This window comes from Salvia miltiorrhiza, chromosome 4 (assembly GCF_028751815.1).
Source record: "Salvia miltiorrhiza cultivar Shanhuang (shh) chromosome 4, IMPLAD_Smil_shh, whole genome shotgun sequence".
NCBI lineage: Eukaryota > Viridiplantae > Streptophyta > Magnoliopsida > Lamiales > Lamiaceae > Salvia > Salvia miltiorrhiza.
In genome coordinates this window covers 22,014,457-22,030,859 of record NC_080390.1, presented here as the reverse complement: position 1 = coordinate 22,030,859, position 16,403 = coordinate 22,014,457, and the positions used below count along the sequence as shown (strand labels likewise).

The following is a 16,403-nucleotide window of genomic DNA, read 5'->3' as shown; positions in this document are numbered from 1 at the left end:
CCAGGAGACAACCATGCTGTTAACGGATCCAAGCAAAACACATATATAGAATCATTAAGTGCGGGAGCAGACAGTGAACCATCAACAAAAGCTAATTTGTTCTTAGCTAGCAACGCTGTAATCATAGATCTATGCCATTTGTTGTAATTTGAGGAAGTAAGCTGCTGCGTAACGAGCTAAATGCCAGGATTATCACTGGCATGAAAAAAAACGAGTCGTCTATTCATCAGCAAAGGTGATAACCTCCTTGTTGTTGTTACCTTTAACCATTATATCGAAGAAAAGAAGAAAAATAGAGGTTTGAAGGAAATAGATCTGGATGTAGATCTATGAAGAGTTCGCGGAAGTGTGTTTCGCTCTTGATACCATATTGAGAAATGCAAATGAAAGGGAAAATTTGGATTTCATATCACAAAACTTGTCGCAGCCCGAGTCTAGCCAGTGATAGCGTAGAGTGAGTATCGTACAACTAAATGTCATGGCCCAACTTAATTACAGATAACTAAGCCGAGGAAATCATGACTGGATTAAAGAATTAGAAAACTAGAAAGAAATGTGGAATACAAGAATGCCAAGGTAAGTTTTTCAAGTCTCAACTCACATCATAACATCTGATCAACTTAAACTTCAAGTTATCTCAAAGATAAGATAGTAGCGTCAACGAACATATTGACAACTCATCACAAGTCTCAACAAGGTTACCATGTAACGACTAACAATGACCCCAAGGAATACACATTAATATCAAGTTTATTAGTTAGACAACTCTCAATTAAATTCAATAAGTTGTCTAAAGTCACATGGGAAAATACAAGTCTTAAATAATATCTCAAGTTTAGAACAATGTTGAAATAAATAAGGTTATCAAAGCATCGCAGCGGAATTTGTAATGATTACAAATGAAGACATGTAACCTAGAGTTCAACTCTCCCTTCTTCACAACAAGCCAGCTCAGCACCCTTCCATCTCCATCAAAGCCATACCTGCATATTTAGAAATATATGCAGGGCTGAGTACAAGGTACTGATGCGTCTTCGACTTTTGGCCCATTTGGCCCTATTTTTCTCTTTCTTTTGTTTTGTTTGAGTCCTCTAGGGGAGAAAATAGGTATTCAGGAGGAAGAAGGCTCGGTCAAGGGCATATGCACGAAATATGGTCAGAATGGGCATTACCGGAACAAAACTATCCAAACTTCCAGAAGTGAGACTTACCAGGAAGAGAGCTCGGCGAAGTACCCCTCAGAACCATTCGAGGCGCGGGAACCTCCGATGTGTACCACCTGGTGTGAGGCAAACCGAAGGAAGCAGTTGGTAAGGCCATAACAGCAGTCGCAGTCAGCACAGATGAGCTATATATGAACCAGGAAGAGAGCTCGACGAAGTACCCCTCAGAACCATTCGAGGCGCGGGAACGTTCGAAGTGTACCACCTGGTATGAGGCCAACCGAAGAAAGCAGCTAGTATGACCATTCCCGTCAACAGCAGTCAGCAGCTGGAGCTATATATGGAAAGACGTGTGGAGGAGATTGCCCGGAAGATTCTGGCGAATTCTAGCAATGGAAGGATCTGGAATAATGTGGAGTCAACCCCAAATCCGCTGGATATCCATTATCTATCAAATCAAATCAAGGATCAAGCTAAATATGGAAGGAAATAATCTGCCAGATTTGGTCTGCCGGCTAGGGTTTACCGAATTGCTATATAAACTTCAGCATGTGTGGCTGGCAGAGGGCAGTTTTTAGAGGAGAGTGATCCACGAGTTTTTCATTACTTGCATAGTTTTTAGTGCTCTTCTAGGCTTAGACTTTTGTTAGTTCACCAAGAAAATAATTTACTTTTAGTTCTTTTATATTTTTCGTACCAAACAATTTAGTTGTCTTTCGTATTTCAATTCCGTTGTGACGAACAAAGCCAAGGTTGTTGCCTTAGGTATTTTTATATTAAGTATTTCGAATTCCCTTTCATTCATGTGTTTATTTTATTTCGCATTTACATTTTTCAATATGTGTGAGTAGTCCCCTTGGTGAGGTTTAAGGGGTGGAAATAATTGTTGTCAATATGTAAACATTCGTGAGGCATTTGTTCTTTCGGTTGAGTCTCGTGGTTCCAGACGGATCTGTGCCAAACCATGGACGGTAGGGGCCTAACGGGTGATCTCCGTTCGGTAAAATGCTGTCCGTGTCAAGCAAAGGCCAGGGTATACCAGGGCGTGACAATCGGTATACCCAAGACCGAGTAGCTGAGCAGCGTCAACAAAAGGCGTTGTAGATCCGGAAGGTGGGGAAAGGATTGATGGGATACACTGTCCTTCCTCAGTCTTGGGCTTCTCTAGAGACTATCCATCAACTGTGATGAGGCATAAAGCCATGGTTATCAAACGAGGAAAGCAATCTCGGCGCCGTAGCATGTCTATGACTGGTCGGCTGACAAAGCCGGAAATAGTTGAGTCCAGGAGGCATGTGTCAGTAAAAGCGTGGAGTTGGGGACCTCGGGAGAGAAGGTTGGTGAGGGTCATACTTGGTGAGTAACGGGTATGACTACTATCTAAGGAGGAGTGAAGCACTGCCTTGTGACCGGGGAATGTGTGACCTTCGGACCAAGTGATCGCAATGGACTCAACCATCCTAAATGTGAAGTATAGCCTCTTGAAACGCCCCAATGTCTTTGGGCCACGCCTTGAGTCTATACGGATCATGGACGGATCATCAGTATGCCTATGACCGAAATAAATATTGACAACAGTTATGACCTAACCGAAAACCTTACCCCTTGTTATATTTGATCTTTGTTTAAGTTTACTTGTGCAGATAAACAGGTTGAGACCGTGACAACTCAATTTGTGCACCCGAAGAGTAAAGTAGTTCCTCACTCTCCGTGGGATCGACCCTATACTTGCTGCTAAGACTATTCTTTGGTTGCAAGCAATAGGAGCGTGTACTGTCCGTCTAGGGCATACACAAGTATTTTGATCGTACCGCACGACGGGTGCGTGTCAAAATTGGCGCCGTTGCCGGGGAGTGACGCGCAACAATTTTACTCTTCACTTTTCATCTTCCGCTTACTGTGAGACGCGGTACGGCGAGACGCGGGATGGCAACTGCTGCCCCGCAGACCATGCGTCAGCTGGCGTTCCCGGCTGACCTGAACCTGAAGCCCAGCGGTATAACCTTACCGACCATCGAAGGCCGGTATGAGCTGAAGATAGACCTGATCCAACTCATGTCCAAATTCCATGGCTTGCTTGAAGATGATCCAATCACACATCTCCGAGACTTCGAGATGATATGCTCTACGGAGGATAACCAGGCGTCCATGGGAGAATACATCAGGTTGCTCTTGTTTCCTTTCACACTACAAGGTAGTGCAAGGAAATGGTACTATAGCTTGACCGCTGGCAGTGTGACCACATGGGCTGAGATGCAACAAAAGTTCCTGGAGAGGTATTACTCAGCAGCAAAAGTCTTCAGTATGAGGCGGACCATACAGAACATCAAACAAGGAGAGCTCGAATCATTGAACGAGTATTGGAGCCGATTCAAAGGGTTATTGGAAGAATGCCCACACCATCAAATTCCTGAATATAATTTGGTGGAGCACTTCATAACGGGACTCAAGAAGTACGAGAGAAAACTCGTTATTGCGGCATGTGGAGGTTCGATGTTTGACAAAACGCCCAAAGATGTTTTGCAAGTCATTGAATGTATGGCCACGGAGTTGGGAGCATATGAATGCAATCTGGAAGTACCAAAGAATGTGGAGAATGGCAACCTCAACGAGTTGAAGAAGGAGATCATGGAGCTCAAACAACTCGTAGCAGTCTTGATCACACCGGAGAATGTTCGTCAGTGTGGCCCAGACCACATGACTGAGCATCAGACTGATGGATACCCTCTCTCCCAAGGGGGTGGACCAATTGAAGATGTTGCTATGGGAGAAAATGATGACCAGCACGAGAAGTATGATCCATTCTCTCACTCTTACAACGTTGAATGGAGTGAAGATCCAAGTTCCCAATGGAGATATGGAGAATGGAAGAATCAACAACTGCTTCCAGTACAGGGCATACCGCAGACACCCCTGTCCCAACCAGAACCACAAAAAGAACCAACTTGGAAGGAGTTAATGGAAGCTATCGCCAAGGATGTTGAACTCTTCGAGTCTGAAACAAAGGCCGGGATCGGTCTGACCGAAGAAGCTGATGGAGCAACACTGCAAGAAGAGAATAATTCAGAAAATCGGCATGTCAGTATGCCCAAGACGCCAGGCACTGCAGTTAAATCAACCAGAAAAGGCATACCGGCATCTGAAGAATCTGTCAGAGACGCCCATATAGAGGAGATTACCCAGAAACTGCCAACTATCGCACCACCTTGGCCGAATATCTTGGAGAAAGCAAATAATCAAAAACGGCCACTAACCCAAAACGCCAGCCATTTGGAGAAGAAAGCAAGAATGGAAAAGGCAAGAAAGTCAGAGTCTGTGGTGGCGGTCATACCGGAGAAGGAACTGCTGAAAGATCTTACTGATGCTGCCAAACAAGAAGAGTGGCTGGAATCATACTTTTTGGAGGAACTCAGCCAGGAAACCACGAAAAATAAGGCTGCACCATCTCGATCTGAAGATGAAGTTGAACAAAAGATTCAACAAGACCATGAGGAATGGAGCAAGGCATACAGTAGTGCTGGAGTGAGCAAGAAAATTGGAAAGCGAGTCTTTGATCCAGGCATACCGATGATGGAGAAAGGTTTTCTCGTAGAACCTTATTTTACATGAAGAAATGGACAGCGTCGAGCTCAAGACAATAAACAAGAGCGCTGACTGGGAGGCAACCCAGAATAAGGTCGCTGGTATGACCATTACTGCTTTAGTTTCATGTTTCTTTTATTTTCTTTGTGTTTTGTGTTTCTTGGAGGACTAACCATGCAGATGAGTTGAGCTGGATCCTATGCATCGAAGATCAAAACCCACTTTGCGAAGCAAAGTGTGTAGGTGGGGCCGGTGGAGATACAGTAGGTGGTCAAGGGATTACCGCATCAGCAGTATGATTGGTCAGGGTCTGCCCGACTGGCAAGACCTTTTCATTTTGAAGGATCGGGAAATTCATTCGCCCACTCTCCACCACTCCATAGCTGCTACACATGATCTCAACGCTATACTGATGCCAAGACAATTTTATTTGATATTCGGGATGCATTCCACCGAGTCCTCACACTCCATGAATAAGTTTTCACTCCCTAGTAGTCTTTGTTTTTTTCTTTTGAGTCCTGAGTTAGAGTCTGTCTGCACATGTTGTTGGTATTGGTGATTCATGCATGCTATTTGGTTTGACTAGTTTGTTGGTATGATGAGCATGATCACATGATAGTAGTAGTGAGCATACTGAATACTCCCACCTGTGAGATCTGAGCCAAAATTGCATTTATTTTCTGTGTGACTATGCTGCTTGGTAACCCTATAACTTGTTTATGAATTTTAGCTAGTTGGTATAACTTACATGATTAGGGCAATTTTCTTCAATCTAGAGCCCCAGAATTATTTCCTCGAGCTTTAAATGATAAACCTTTGCTAAACCACTTTGAGACGAATGAAATTCTTTTATAAGCCCTTGAATTGAAATGCATGAAAAGGTGTGCCTTCCACACCATGCAAAAGATAAAAGGGAAATTTATTGCTCTAAGTGAAAAAACATAACTTGAGAAAGGAAGGTATGGGCACAAAAATGAAAGAATAAATTTGCTTGAATTGAAGAAGTTAAATCAATCCCTGCTGAAAATAAAGGAAGAAAATGAAGTGGGTGTGCCATTACTGAACAAGATAGGTCAGTATGACTGGAACCAAGTTTTAAGCTACTTATCCAGAAATCCTTACCTCCACTCCGTATGCCCCACTACAACCTTTAAAAGACCCTTTGATGAATTATACCAATTTAAACACTTGCTATGAATCCGTGATCAAGCCTATAGGTGAGCTAATGCAGCATAGTATGAGAGTATATACTTAGCCATACACTTGAGTATGTGAGAGAAACTGCTATCTCTACATGTGATTTTTCTGCTCAATGGTTTGCGGTATGACATTACGGATGATGCATGCATGTTTGATCTGAACTGATAACTGTGCAATTTCGTGTCTTGAGTCTTTATTTCTTTTCTTTCTTCTCTTTTCGTCGGTGTCTTTTGTGAATCCATCTGCATACTTGAGGGCAAGTATGGTTTAAGTGTGTAGGTGTGATGCGTCTTCGACTTTTGGCCCATTTGGCCCTATTTTTCTCTTTCTTTTGTTTTGTTTGAGTCCTCTAGGGGAAAAAACAGGTATTCAGGAGGAAGAAGGCTCGGTCAAGGGCATATGCACGAAATATGGTCAGAATGGGCATTACCGGAACAAAACTATCCAAACTTCCAGAAGTGAGACTTACCAGGAAGAGAGCTCGGCGAAGTACCCCTCAGAACCATTCGAGGCGCGGGAACCTTCCGATGTGTACCACCTGGTGTGAGGCAAACCGAAGGAAGCAGTTGGTAAGGCCATAACAGCAGTCGCAGTCAGCACAGATGAGCTATATATGAACCAGGAAGAGAGCTCGACGAAGTACCCCTCAGAACCATTCGAGGCGCGGGAACGTTCGAAGTGTACCACCTGGTATGAGGCCAACCGAAGAAAGCAGCTAGTATGACCATTCCCGTCAACAGCAGTCAGCAGCTGGAGCTATATATGGAAAGACGTGTGGAGGAGATTGCCCGGAAGATTCTGGCGAATTCTAGCAATGGAAGGATCTGGAATAATGTGGAGTCAACCCCAAATCCGCTGGATATCCATTATCTATCAAATCAAATCAAGGATCAAGCTAAATATGGAAGGAAATAATCTGCCAGATTTGGTCTGCCGGCTAGGGTTTACCGAATTGCTATATAAACTTCAGCATGTGTGGCTGGCAGAGGGCAGTTTTTAGAGGAGAGTGATCCACGAGTTTTTCATTACTTGCATAGTTTTTAGTGCTCTTCTAGGCTTAGACTTTTGTTAGTTCACCAAGAAAATAATTTACTTTTAGTTCTTTTATATTTTTCGTACCAAACAATTTAGTTGTCTTTCGTATTTCAATTCCGTTGTGACGAACAAAGCCAAGGTTGTTGCCTTAGGTATTTTTATATTAAGTATTTCGAATTCCCTTTCATTCATGTGTTTATTTTATTTCGCATTTACATTTTTCAATATGTGTGAGTAGTCCCCTTGGTGAGGTTTAAGGGGTGGAAATAATTGTTGTCAATATGTAAACATTCGTGAGGCATTTGTTCTTTCGGTTGAGTCTCGTGGTTCCAGACGGATCTGTGCCAAACCATGGACGGTAGGGGCCTAACGGGTGATCTCCGTTCGGTAAAATGCTGTCCGTGTCAAGCAAAGGCCAGGGTATACCAGGGCGTGACAATCGGTATACCCAAGACCGAGTAGCTGAGCAGCGTCAACAAAAGGCGTTGTAGATCCGGAAGGTGGGGAAAGGATTGATGGGATACACTGTCCTTCCTCAGTCTTGGGCTTCTCTAGAGACTATCCATCAACTGTGATGAGGCATAAAGCCATGGTTATCAAACGAGGAAAGCAATCTCGGCGCCGTAGCATGTCTATGACTGGTCGGCTGACAAAGCCGGAAATAGTTGAGTCCAGGAGGCATGTGTCAGTAAAAGCGTGGAGTTGGGGACCTCGGGAGAGAAGGTTGGTGAGGGTCATACTTGGTGAGTAACGGGTATGACTACTATCTAAGGAGGAGTGAAGCACTGCCTTGTGACCGGGGAATGTGTGACCTTCGGACCAAGTGATCGCAATGGACTCAACCATCCTAAATGTGAAGTATAGCCTCTTGAAACGCCCCAATGTCTTTGGGCCACGCCTTGAGTCTATACGGATCATGGACGGATCATCAGTATGCCTATGACCGAAATAAATATTGACAACAGTTATGACCTAACCGAAAACCTTACCCCTTGTTATATTTGATCTTTGTTTAAGTTTACTTGTGCAGATAAACAGGTTGAGACCGTGACAACTCAATTTGTGCACCCGAAGAGTAAAGTAGTTCCTCACTCTCCGTGGGATCGACCCTATACTTGCTGCTAAGACTATTCTTTGGTTGCAAGCAATAGGAGCGTGTACTGTCCGTCTAGGGCATACACAAGTATTTTGATCGTACCGCACGACGGGTGCGTGTCAAAATTGGCGCCGTTGCCGGGGAGTGACGCGCAACAATTTTACTCTTCACTTTTCATCTTCCGCTTACTGTGAGACGCGGTACGGCGAGACGCGGGATGGCAACTGCTGCCCCGCAGACCATGCGTCAGCTGGCGTTCCCGGCTGACCTGAACCTGAAGCCCAGCGGTATAACCTTACCGACCATCGAAGGCCGGTATGAGCTGAAGATAGACCTGATCCAACTCATGTCCAAATTCCATGGCTTGCTTGAAGATGATCCAATCACACATCTCCGAGACTTCGAGATGATATGCTCTACGGAGGATAACCAGGCGTCCATGGGAGAATACATCAGGTTGCTCTTGTTTCCTTTCACACTACAAGGTAGTGCAAGGAAATGGTACTATAGCTTGACCGCTGGCAGTGTGACCACATGGGCTGAGATGCAACAAAAGTTCCTGGAGAGGTATTACTCAGCAGCAAAAGTCTTCAGTATGAGGCGGACCATACAGAACATCAAACAAGGAGAGCTCGAATCATTGAACGAGTATTGGAGCCGATTCAAAGGGTTATTGGAAGAATGCCCACACCATCAAATTCCTGAATATAATTTGGTGGAGCACTTCATAACGGGACTCAAGAAGTACGAGAGAAAACTCGTTATTGCGGCATGTGGAGGTTCGATGTTTGACAAAACGCCCAAAGATGTTTTGCAAGTCATTGAATGTATGGCCACGGAGTTGGGAGCATATGAATGCAATCTGGAAGTACCAAAGAATGTGGAGAATGGCAACCTCAACGAGTTGAAGAAGGAGATCATGGAGCTCAAACAACTCGTAGCAGTCTTGATCACACCGGAGAATGTTCGTCAGTGTGGCCCAGACCACATGACTGAGCATCAGACTGATGGATACCCTCTCTCCCAAGGGGGTGGACCAATTGAAGATGTTGCTATGGGAGAAAATGATGACCAGCACGAGAAGTATGATCCATTCTCTCACTCTTACAACGTTGAATGGAGTGAAGATCCAAGTTCCCAATGGAGATATGGAGAATGGAAGAATCAACAACTGCTTCCAGTACAGGGCATACCGCAGACACCCCTGTCCCAACCAGAACCACAAAAAGAACCAACTTGGAAGGAGTTAATGGAAGCTATCGCCAAGGATGTTGAACTCTTCGAGTCTGAAACAAAGGCCGGGATCGGTCTGACCGAAGAAGCTGATGGAGCAACACTGCAAGAAGAGAATAATTCAGAAAATCGGCATGTCAGTATGCCCAAGACGCCAGGCACTGCAGTTAAATCAACCAGAAAAGGCATACCGGCATCTGAAGAATCTGTCAGAGACGCCCATATAGAGGAGATTACCCAGAAACTGCCAACTATCGCACCACCTTGGCCGAATATCTTGGAGAAAGCAAATAATCAAAAACGGCCACTAACCCAAAACGCCAGCCATTTGGAGAAGAAAGCAAGAATGGAAAAGGCAAGAAAGTCAGAGTCTGTGGTGGCGGTCATACCGGAGAAGGAACTGCTGAAAGATCTTACTGATGCTGCCAAACAAGAAGAGTGGCTGGAATCATACTTTTTGGAGGAACTCAGCCAGGAAACCACGAAAAATAAGGCTGCACCATCTCGATCTGAAGATGAAGTTGAACAAAAGATTCAACAAGACCATGAGGAATGGAGCAAGGCATACAGTAGTGCTGGAGTGAGCAAGAAAATTGGAAAGCGAGTCTTTGATCCAGGCATACCGATGATGGAGAAAGGTTTTCTCGTAGAACCTTATTTTACATGAAGGAATGGACAGCGTCGAGCTCAAGACAATAAACAAGAGCGCTGACTGGGAGGCAACCCAGAATAAGGTCGCTGGTATGACCATTACTGCTTTAGTTTCATGTTTCTTTTATTTTCTTTGTGTTTTGTGTTTCTTGGAGGACTAACCATGCAGATGAGTTGAGCTGGATCCTATGCATCGAAGATCAAAACCCACTTTGCGAAGCAAAGTGTGTAGGTGGGGCCGGTGGAGATACAGTAGGTGGTCAAGGGATTACCGCATCAGCAGTATGATTGGTCAGGGTCTGCCCGACTGGCAAGACCTTTTCATTTTGAAGGATCGGGAAATTCATTCGCCCACTCTCCACCACTCCATAGCTGCTACACATGATCTCAACGCTATACTGATGCCAAGACAATTTTATTTGATATTCGGGATGCATTCCACCGAGTCCTCACACTCCATGAATAAGTTTTCACTCCCTAGTAGTCTTTGTTTTTTTCTTTTGAGTCCTGAGTTAGAGTCTGTCTGCACATGTTGTTGGTATTGGTGATTCATGCATGCTATTTGGTTTGACCAGTTTGTTGGTATGATGAGCATGATCACATGATAGCAGTAGTGAGCATACTGAATACTCCCACCTGTGAGATCTGAGCCAAAATTGCATTTATTTTCTGTGTGACTATGCTGCTTGGTAACCCTATAACTTGTTTATGAATTTTAGCTAGTTGGTATAACTTACATGATTAGGGCAATTTTCTTCAATCTAGAGCCCCAGAATTATTTCCTCGAGCTTTAAATGATAAACCTTTGCTAAACCACTTTGAGACGAATGAAATTCTTTTATAAGCCCTTGAATTGAAATGCATGAAAAGGTGTGCCTTCCACACCATGCAAAAGATAAAAGGGAAATTTATTGCTCTAAGTGAAAAAACATAACTTGAGAAAGGAAGGTATGGGCACAAAAATGAAAGAATAAATTTGCTTGAATTGAAGAAGTTAAATCAATCCCTGCTGAAAATAAAGGAAGAAAATGAAGTGGGTGTGCCATTACTGAACAAGATAGGTCAGTATGACTGGAACCAAGTTTTAAGCTACTTATCCAGAAATCCTTACCTCCACTCCGTATGCCCCACTACAACCTTTAAAAGACCCTTTGATGAATTATACCAATTTAAACACTTGCTATGAATCCGTGATCAAGCCTATAGGTGAGCTAATGCAGCATAGTATGAGAGTATATACTTAGCCATACACTTGAGTATGTGAGAGAAACTGCTATCTCTACATGTGATTTTTCTGCTCAATGGTTTGCGGTATGACATTACGGATGATGCATGCATGTTTGATCTGAACTGATAACTGTGCAATTTCGTGTCTTGAGTCTTTATTTCTTTTCTTTCTTCTCTTTTCGTCGGTGTCTTTTGTGAATCCATCTGCATACTTGAGGGCAAGTATGGTTTAAGTGTGTAGGTGTGATGCGTCTTCGACTTTTGGCCCATTTGGCCCTATTTTTCTCTTTCTTTTGTTTTGTTTGAGTCCTCTAGGGGAAAAAACAGGTATTCAGGAGGAAGAAGGCTCGGTCAAGGGCATATGCACGAAATATGGTCAGAATGGGCATTACCGGAACAAAACTATCCAAACTTCCAGAAGTGAGACTTACCAGGAAGAGAGCTCGGCGAAGTACCCCTCAGAACCATTCGAGGCGCGGGAACCTCCGATGTGTACCACCTGGTGTGAGGCAAACCGAAGGAAGCAGTTGGTAAGGCCATAACAGCAGTCGCAGTCAGCACAGATGAGCTATATATGAACCAGGAAGAGAGCTCGACGAAGTACCCCTCAGAACCATTCGAGGCGCGGGAACGTTCGAAGTGTACCACCTGGTATGAGGCCAACCGAAGAAAGCAGCTAGTATGACCATTCCCGTCAACAGCAGTCAGCAGCTGGAGCTATATATGGAAAGACGTGTGGAGGAGATTGCCCGGAAGATTCTGGCGAATTCTAGCAATGGAAGGATCTGGAATAATGTGGAGTCAACCCCAAATCCGCTGGATATCCATTATCTATCAAATCAAATCAAGGATCAAGCTAAATATGGAAGGAAATAATCTGCCAGATTTGGTCTGCCGGCTAGGGTTTACCGAATTGCTATATAAACTTCAGCATGTGTGGCTGGCAGAGGGCAGTTTTTAGAGGAGAGTGATCCACGAGTTTTTCATTACTTGCATAGTTTTTAGTGCTCTTCTAGGCTTAGACTTTTGTTAGTTCACCAAGAAAATAATTTACTTTTAGTTCTTTTATATTTTTCGTACCAAACAATTTAGTTGTCTTTCGTATTTCAATTCCGTTGTGACGAACAAAGCCAAGGTTGTTGCCTTAGGTATTTTTATATTAAGTATTTCGAATTCCCTTTCATTCATGTGTTTATTTTATTTCGCATTTACATTTTTCAATATGTGTGAGTAGTCCCCTTGGTGAGGTTTAAGGGGTGGAAATAATTGTTGTCAATATGTAAACATTCGTGAGGCATTTGTTCTTTCGGTTGAGTCTCGTGGTTCCAGACGGATCTGTGCCAAACCATGGACGGTAGGGGCCTAACGGGTGATCTCCGTTCGGTAAAATGCTGTCCGTGTCAAGCAAAGGCCAGGGTATACCAGGGCGTGACAATCGGTATACCCAAGACCGAGTAGCTGAGCAGCGTCAACAAAAGGCGTTGTAGATCCGGAAGGTGGGGAAAGGATTGATGGGATACACTGTCCTTCCTCAGTCTTGGGCTTCTCTAGAGACTATCCATCAACTGTGATGAGGCATAAAGCCATGGTTATCAAACGAGGAAAGCAATCTCGGCGCCGTAGCATGTCTATGACTGGTCGGCTGACAAAGCCGGAAATAGTTGAGTCCAGGAGGCATGTGTCACTAAAAGCGTGGAGTTGGGGACCTCGGGAGAGAAGGTTGGTGAGGGTCATACTTGGTGAGTAACGGGTATGACTACTATCTAAGGAGGAGTGAAGCACTGCCTTGTGACCGGGGAATGTGTGACCTTCGGACCAAGTGATCGCAATGGACTCAACCATCCTAAATGTGAAGTATAGCCTCTTGAAACGCCCCAATGTCTTTGGGCCACGCCTTGAGTCTATACGGATCATGGACGGATCATCAGTATGCCTATGACCGAAATAAATATTGACAACAGTTATGACCTAACCGAAAACCTTACCCCTTGTTATATTTGATCTTTGTTTAAGTTTACTTGTGCAGATAAACAGGTTGAGACCGTGACAACTCAATTTGTGCACCCGAAGAGTAAAGTAGTTCCTCACTCTCCGTGGGATCGACCCTATACTTGCTGCTAAGACTATTCTTTGGTTGCAAGCAATAGGAGCGTGTACTGTCCGTCTAGGGCATACACAAGTATTTTGATCGTACCGCACGACGGGTGCGTGTCAGGTACTCAGTGAACATATGCCGAAAATAATTGAAAGCTTGCTCTTAAAGCTATAAATTGAACTTGCCACATCAAGCAACACACAAGGATTTTACTATAAAAGAACTTGTGCATGAAATTTCACAAATCATAGTATGTACCACATCCACTACTCATCATCAAAGGTACTGAGAAGTAGGCCACCTTCTCAAGCACCGTGATCGGCCGACCCGATAGACGGCTCACGGTCACCATCTGTGTACATAATCCCGCTTGCGGCAGGACCAAATTCGTGTTATCAGTAGAGGGTAATCATACAAGCTCATCATCATCAAAAATTGGCAAGTCAATTAGTTTTAAACATAACTTTAACTCAAATCATTCATCAAACTCATAAACATCATTTCATTTTAGTTCGAAAGCCCACCTGGACTCCTGCTTACTCTTTCTTTATTAAGCTCTTGCTTTACCTCACTTCCTTCCGTCGCTCGTGCCTTCAGATAGCGTACACGGTGTAGGTAGTTCATAGAATAAAATATCAATCGATCAGTAACCTTCTTACTGATAGCACTACTCTATCAAGTCTCATTACTTCGCATAACCATCTCAATTGCCTAGGAATTGGACTTCCTAAGTAATCACTGGTTCTATTCTTATCTCACATGTCTTAGTTAAGATCTATATTCCATCATGAAGTATACACATAACACATAATTCACACAAGGTCTAATACCATAGATAATCCAACACAATTGTATCATACACATAGAGATAAGCACATAGAATAACTAAACAAGTTCAATAACATATTAACAAAGACTTTTGAAAGCTTTTTGTAAAAACGGAAAAATATTTTTAGTTGGGGAAAAATTCACAAAAATTCAATTTAGAAAGCCAAGAACATATATGAGAACAATCTTAGATCAAATTCTCAAAAATAAATCTTACAAGAATGTAGTTCCAACTAATGTCGTTTTTAACAAACTAAACTCTGGATTTCTTTATCAAAAAATTCTCAAAAATTCACATTAAGCTCACATAATACACAATAGCATAAATACGTGATCATATGACTCAAGAAAAATAAAAAACTCCTTCTCCTTTTTCTTCTCATTTTCGGTCAAGACATAGTTTCTTAGGGGATGATTCGTTTCGTCTCATATTGCATATATAGGCTCAATTAATCATCAGTAAGCCACATATAAACATACTTAGCTCATAACTCAAACTCATTTACAAGATCTCTTTCAAACGCGCAAACTAAACTCATAAAACTTTCACATCTCATCATAATTCATCAATTCGAACATGAATTCATCATTCTAGTTTACTAATTAGCTGCTAAAAGTAATTAATCCCAACATTTATCTCATTAATCAAGAATACCCAATTCTTAGTGAACTAAACTCAAACATTTATAGACATACTTAACAGTTAGTCAAATTGATCTTTAATTAATGTTTTTGTCATGCTTATAATCATTTAAACTCAATCAATTTAGACATTTAACACATAAATCAAAAAGTCCTAATTTTTAGTAAACTAAACTTTTTGAAAAATTTTAAACATGCTTAAATCATCAATCAAACCTTAGATCTATCAAATTGATTCACTTAATAGCATATATAAGACATCAATTAGCAAATTACATAATCACTTATACCCAATTTACATCAAACTAACTCATGAAAATTTCACAAATCAATTCAATCAATCAATCTAATCCATGATTCATCATATTATCACTCTCAATAATAATAATCAAGCATTAATTCATCAAATCTCATCACCAATCAAAACATATCCCAAATTTTAGCAAACTAAACTCATTGAAAATTCAAGATCCTTTCTAATCTCTTTAAAAAAACTCATGGATATCACCTCAATAGGTTCTCAATTACATTTAAATCACCTCAATTTAAAAAAAGAAAGTGAAATTTTTTTGAAGGGCAAATTACCCTTTTTTTTCGAAAAATTGGGAAATGGAAAGTCAGGTGTTTTCTTGCTTGTTTCCTTCATTAATCCACATATACATCTCAAATATAAATAGATCTAAGTAAATCTATCACTTACTCAAAGATTTGAATGAAGTTTGAAGGTGACCTTGGCTCTTGCTCTTGATGCTCAAATATCTTGCTCTTGATCTTAGATTTAAAAGGTTTAGAGCTAGTTCTTTGATTTGTGATGGTGGATCTAGGTGTTTAGAAGCTTTAGAGTGTTATTTCATGGTGAATTGAAGAGAAAAGATAGAGAGTAGAGAGAGAGAGGGTGGGGGATGAAAATTTGGGAGGGAGAGAGAGGAATTGTTTTGTTCAATCTCTACACTCATACTTGCTCACTATGCCATCAAAAGTATAAAACTTATCCAATACACTTTAATCTCAAATCTTCCTTAGGAAGCTAGCATGTGGCTTGTCCACCAATCCACTTGTCCACTTGCATAATCAATGACTTATAATTAATAGGAGAAATTAAAGCTATACTAATTAATGTAGTAAAGCTTATGTAATAAGATAGATTAGAGAAATCACTTACTAATCAATCATAAGTCAATCATCAACTAATTGTGTAATTAAAAGTAATTATCACAATTAGAGCACACATAAATCATATCACATCAATCTCATAAAAATAAATTCCAAGAAATTCCATCCGGAATAAAAATTAATATGAATAGTAATATCACTATCCATCAATTAAGACAATCTCTCTCGTTACTAAGTCCGAGAAAATTAATAAATTACTCAATCTCAAATATATTCATCAAATAGGTCACATATAGGACAATCAAATATTCATAACTCAAACTCATCATCTCAGTCAATCAAAAGCTGATAATAAATCCATCGTCTCATGAATCGGGCATCGTCATAAAACTTAATAAAATAAATCATCACGTAAATAATTCTTCTTCCTCAACCGGAAGGAAAAACTATAATCCATTCTCAATTATAACCTCTCAATCAAATATTAGGAAAAAGCTCGAGTCACCCGGGACTCTATGCTCAGGTTTATACGAACTAA

At 41.8% G+C, this 16,403-nt stretch overlaps 2 long non-coding RNA genes across 2 annotated transcripts; one reads left to right on the top strand and one right to left on the bottom strand.

Moving 5' to 3' along the window:
- The first annotated feature begins 561 nt into the window (after positions 1–561).
- On the top strand, positions 562–15,676 carry LOC131019401 (uncharacterized). Its single transcript, XR_009100244.1, has 2 exons — positions 562–1,020; positions 13,403–15,676. It is a non-coding gene; the product is annotated as an uncharacterized LOC131019401 (long non-coding RNA).
- Positions 733–15,805, bottom strand: LOC131019400 (uncharacterized). Its single transcript, XR_009100243.1, has 4 exons — positions 15,483–15,805; positions 13,807–13,873; positions 13,541–13,634; positions 733–983 (listed from the first exon to the last, which is right to left on the bottom strand). It is a non-coding gene; the product is annotated as an uncharacterized LOC131019400 (long non-coding RNA).
- Positions 15,806–16,403: the final 598 nt, after the last annotated feature.